Source organism: Phyllostomus hastatus, unplaced genomic scaffold, assembly GCF_019186645.2.
Source record: "Phyllostomus hastatus isolate PE091 unplaced genomic scaffold, TTU_PhHast_1.1 phas_scaffold_501, whole genome shotgun sequence".
Taxonomy (NCBI): Eukaryota; Metazoa; Chordata; class Mammalia; order Chiroptera; family Phyllostomidae; genus Phyllostomus; species Phyllostomus hastatus.
In genome coordinates, this window is record NW_025334033.1 from 31,163,690 (window position 1) to 31,169,251 (window position 5,562).

Consider the following 5,562-nt stretch of genomic DNA (forward strand, 5'->3'; position numbering starts at 1 on the left):
TCCGAGAGAGATCGGCCCCTTCCAAGTCAGGAGTCCTGGATTAGATGGTCCACCATCCCATCGTTAAAGAGGCCAGGAGGGGCTCAGCCAAACAGTTAGAGGGGGAAGACGTCTCTCTTATTGAGAGGGGAGGCAGCGTTTTGCCTCTGACGGTCCTGAGTTTTTGAACTGGAAAGAGCTTTTAGGGAGATCTCTCATCCATTCCCCTCCTCCCCACTGCCATCTTCAACACTCATTTTACAGTTGAGGAAACAGAGCCCAGAGTGGGGAAACAGAGTTCCCAGGGTCACAGAGCCAGCTAGGATCCTCAGACATAATCTCCTCCAGTCCAAGCCACCCCACCGGTCCCCATCCCGTTATTTTACAAACACCAATACAGAGGTGCAGAGAAAGTGACAAACTCAATTTCAGTGTAGAAGGGGGAGGAGTAGCCAGGTTTCCTGGTCCAATTCCAGGGAAATTTGACCACCACCATTCAGCATCCATCTTCTCAGCTGAGAGCGATGATGGTCAAAGGCCTGTCTCCTGTTCTGGCTCCCTTGTCTCCCTGCAGCTGTTAGCAGCTGGGGAAGGGTCCCTGCAGGATAGGGAGTCTCTGCAGCCCAGACTGGGTCAGATGACTGCCCTCCAACCAATCAGCGGTGGCCAGAAGGCAGGATAACTGCAGAAGAGGACTGCTTCTACAATAAGCCAGTGGATGGACCGAAGGGGAGGTAAGTCCCAGGGGGAGAGGATGCTCAACAGACAGTCCCATGGCCTTCTACTGCAGCCTCCTTGACCTGGACCCTCCTCACCCATAAAGTAGGAACAGTAATTGTGCCCTACTGTAGGGCTGTTACAAAAAATAAATAGTATAATATATGTAAAGTCTGCTTTACATAAGCATCTAATAAATATGAGTACCTTTTTCCCTTTGTTTTTTTCTTTTAGGAGTATTTCTAAAATTGGAAGCTATCTCCTATACCAAAGATGGCAGAAGAGAAAGTGAAAATTTGGCCTGAAAACTCCAGTTTGAACAGAGTGACCCGATCCAATTTTTAATTTTTAACGATCTCGCTGGCAGCTGGGTGGAACATGATCAGAAAGAGAGGTAGGAGCAGCAGCAGGGAGGATGGTTAGGAAGCTGTTGCACTAGTCCAGTCCAAGCAAAAGATGTGTGTGCCTTGGTCTAAGGCAGAAGTGAAGATGGAAGAGGAGAAGTAGGACAGCTTCGGAGCAGTCTGGAAGGAGAGTGGACAGCACTTAAAGGTGGGGAGTGAAAGGCAGGCACAAATCAATAATAGCTCCCCAGTTTGGGGCTTAATTAACTGCTTTTAAAAATTATTTTCATTCTCTTTTTCCAAGGTGCTTTCTTGATTGATTTATTTTTATTATTTGAAAAATATGTTATGCTGCCCCAAGAAGCATCTGGAGCGTGTAGCAGCTCCAGAGCATTGGATGCTAGATAAGCTGACCCGTGTGTTTGCTCCTCGTCCATCTACGGTCCCCACAAGCTAAGGGAATGTCCCTCTCTCATCATTTTCACAAAGAACGGACTTAGGGATGCTCTAACAGGAGAAGGAGTAAAGAAGACCCACATGCAGCTGTCTATTAAGAATGCTGGCAAGGTCGGAATTGATGTAACACACCCTGCTGCTTGTATGGATGTGACAAGATCAGCGTTGACAAGACCAAGAGAATTTCCATCTGATCTGTGACACTAAGGGTTGCTTTGCTGTTCGTTGTGTTGCACCCGAGGAGACCAAGTACCAGTTGTGCAACATGAAGAAGATCTTTGTGGACACAAGAGGAATCCCTCAGCTGGTGACCCGTGATGCTTGCACCATTCGTGACCCAGATCCCCCTCATCAAGGTGAGTGACAACATTCAGACTGATTTGGAGACTGGCAGATTTCTAATTTCATCAATCAAGTTTGACACTGGTGACCTATGTGTGGTGACTGGAAGTGCAAACCTGGGAAGAACTGGCATGATCACCAACAGAGAGAGACACACTGGTTCTTTGGGTGTAGTTCCTGTGAAAGATGCCAACGGCAACAGTCTTGCCTGCAGGCTCTCCAACATTTGTGTGATTAGCAAAGACAACAACCCTGGATCTCCCTTCCCCATGGAAAGGGCGCCCGCCTCACCATTGCTGAAGAGAGAGACGAGAGACTGGTGGCCAAACAGAGCAGCGGGCAGCATGAGCTCTAGGTGACGTGACTGGGAGAGTCTTTGTGTTTAACTACAGGTAACACAGCATGAAAAGGATAGATTATGTTTATTTTTGAACAGTCAACAATTTTGCATAATACACAATAAAGATATAAACGGTGTGTACAGTGATCCCATGGACACGGACAACGGGGTAGGGACTGACTACAGCAGTGGAGGCAGGCTGGGTGGAGGAGAGTAAAGGGGGAAAAACTGGGACAATTGTAATAGCATAAACAATAAAATACTTATTTTAAAAAAGGTACATAGTGAAAAGTCTCTCTCCCCCAAACACAGAGTCCTCTCCCCCTCTCCAAATTATAAATGTAATATATATCATTTCAGGGATATTTTATGCACATAGAAGAAAAAATATATATGGACACACACTTATATGGATCACACACAAGGAATAATTTCCCTTTTTATATAAATAACATTATACATATTTTTCTGCACCTTGTTCTACTTAAGAATACATCGTGAAGATTGTTCCTCCCTTAATTATCTATTGCTGCATAACAAATAGCCCCACAACCTGGTGGCTTGCAGCAACAGTCTTTCTGTCTCAGTTTCTGTGGGTCAGGAACCTGGGGTCCTCTGCTCAGGGCCTCCCTCAGGCTGTTATCAGCCGTCGGCAGACTTTGCAGTCTTCTCAGGGTGTGACTGGGATCAGAGGCCAAGCTCAGTCACTAGGTTATTGGCAAGATTCAGTTCCTTGGGAGCTGTTGGACCCAGTGGCTTAGCTTCTTTCAGGGCCTGGACAGACATGCTTCTCCAACGTGGCTCCTTATGTCCTCAAGTGGGCGTGCTCAGAAAGAAGAGAGTGCAGCAAGTCGGCAGTCCCAGGCTCTCTGAGTTCACTCTTGGAAGTGACAGCCATTGCTTTTGTTGTGTTCTAGTCATTAGGATAAGGCATTAGGTCCAGCTGTACCCCACCCCTACCCCAACCACCATGCACATGTGCACACATTCAAACACACGAGGAGGGCACTACCCAAAGGTGTAAATCCCAGGAGGCATGGATCACGGGGAGCTATTTTAGAAGCTGCCAAGCACAGTTTTCCAGCAGTACATGATAACAAGCATGCTTGGTCTGTTCCAGTGTTGGACAGGCCTTTGTTCCTTCAACCAGGGCTCTAATGCGTTTACCCACCATGACTGGGAAGCTCATAAGAATAGAATTCTCACATATACAGTGCGTCTAGCTGACACTCAGCTAATACTGTGCTCTTGTGTGTGTGGCAGTGATGGTAGAGAACAGTTTGTCAGTTCTGTCTTAAGAGTACACTGAGTGATAAACTGTCACTTGTTCCTATGGAACTGTGGGTACTTCGAATGAATGTTTTGAAAGGTTTTTGGAACTCCCATTTGGACATGATTGTCACCTGGAAAAGAACCTGTGGGAAGGGCCTGGACCAGGCTGGGCTGAGCACACATAGTACAATACCCAATATCCTGAACTGCACTTGTCGGGCTCTTCTGTATTTCTGTAATTGCCCTGCTGTTTGCAAAGAGCAAGACCAGGGCCTTAGGAGGCAGGTAAATTCCCCCAGAGGGAAGTTCCCACTGCCAGTCATCCTGGGAGGAAGACTCCCGGGGTGGAAGTTGGGGGCTCAGGGTATGGGCGTTTGGGAAGTCTCTCTCTCTCTCTCTCTCTCCACCTCTCATTGAGGGAAGACATGATCCAAGAACCCTACAGGTGGAGTTGAGCTGGACCCTGCCATGTGGAGCAGGCTGGGGCTAGACAGAGAGGTGGACCTGGATACCAGCTGTGGATCTGTGGGCTCTGAGAAAAACCACCTTGATCAAGGTTGTGAGGATTCCTCTTGTTTTACTCTTCTTCCATGGTCCCTGGATTCTGTCAGCTCCTGCTAGAAGCTATGCATGGTTTCTATTAAGTATGATGCAGTGAGAAATGGGCCCCAGCCATGCCTGGGGCTGAGTGGTGAGCTCATGGGTGGCAGACACCCACAGAGGGTGGCCATGTCCAGCAGGGTGAGAGTCACAGAGGGCGTGGGCACCTATTGAGGAAGCTGGAGGGGAGGAACACAAAGGGCGAGCTCTGGGGCTGGTATAACCCAGCCCTGAGGGGCCCTCCAAAGTAGCTGGGAACTCCATAGGGGTTGACTTCCCGTGTGGGTCAGGGTTCAAAGCAAATTGCAATTGGAATATTAAATGGAGATAAAATATTATCATTGGCTGGGGAAGCCTGAACATAGTTATTGTATTAAATGCTATAGTAAACAAAAATAGATAATACCAATAATTTAGTGTGTCAACATTTTAATAGAACTTTCAACTTAACAAAGTGTCTTTATACATGCCCATCTCTAATTGGTCCTCAAATAATTCTACAAGATGTGTGGTCAGGTATTAGACCAATTGTTCATATTAATTACCTGGACAAACCATATGAATGCTCCATACTTATAAATCAGATATGGTTAAATGTGAACAACTTCTATGGTTCAGCCTTGTATTATTACAAAATTATACCTGTGATGATGATTATAAATAACAAGAACAGGTACCATTTTTTTTTTCAAAAAACATTATGCATCCGGCACATTGCTGAGCTCTCAGCACATCCTGTCTCGGTCAGCTCTCACAAGAACCTGATGAAATGGGCTCCTCCTGGCACCTCCTCCCCTCAGGGTCTGCCCTCCCATTCCCAGCTAGTGGAATGTTGGCTGGTGATGTCTCACAGCTCCTTCCCTCACCGGAAACTGTCCCTGGCCACAGGTTGCTGCCTCCAGCAATGTGAGGCCAAGCGCCCAAGGGCAGTCTTGCAGGCCATACCTGGCCAATGAGGAAATGTAAAGGCCCGGCCTCCTTGCATCTATTTGGGACACTCTGAAGGCCACACCCTCCCCCCCAGTCCAGAGCTCCCTGTAGGATGCGCTGAGGTCCCAGGTGCAGCTACGTGGGGAATCAGCTTCTCTCTTCCCAATCACTTACCTACAGCTGTGTTTCCCAAGAACATTGCCTGATAAACCTGCAGACAATTCCCCATCTCAGAGTCTGCTTTTAGGGAACCCAAACCAAGGCAGTGAGTGCCAGAAGGGGGTGCGCTGGGAGGCGGAAGTGGGGTTTGGACAGGGGTCCTTGCCAGCCAGCCATCAGTGAAGACTCATCACTGGTATAGAAGGGCAGTTAGTCCCTGGCGTGCTGTAACTTCATGTTTGTTAAAACTCCCCGCTGGTGGACTGGGGTGAGATGTGGGTGGAAGGGGGCCTCTGGCTTGTGCAATGTCTCTGGCAACTGAGGGAAGTAGTGAGACTAAGGACTATAGACATGAATAACTGTTGCTGAGCCCACTTGATTTACTAAAGAGCAGTAATGACAGTCGCAAAGTGAAAAATCACC

At 47.7% G+C, this 5,562-nt stretch overlaps 1 pseudogene; it reads left to right on the top strand.

Moving 5' to 3' along the window:
* Positions 1-1,282: 1,282 nt before the first annotated feature.
* On the top strand, positions 1,283-2,369 carry LOC123808601 (annotated as a pseudogene).
* The last annotated feature ends 3,193 nt before the right edge of the window (positions 2,370-5,562 follow it).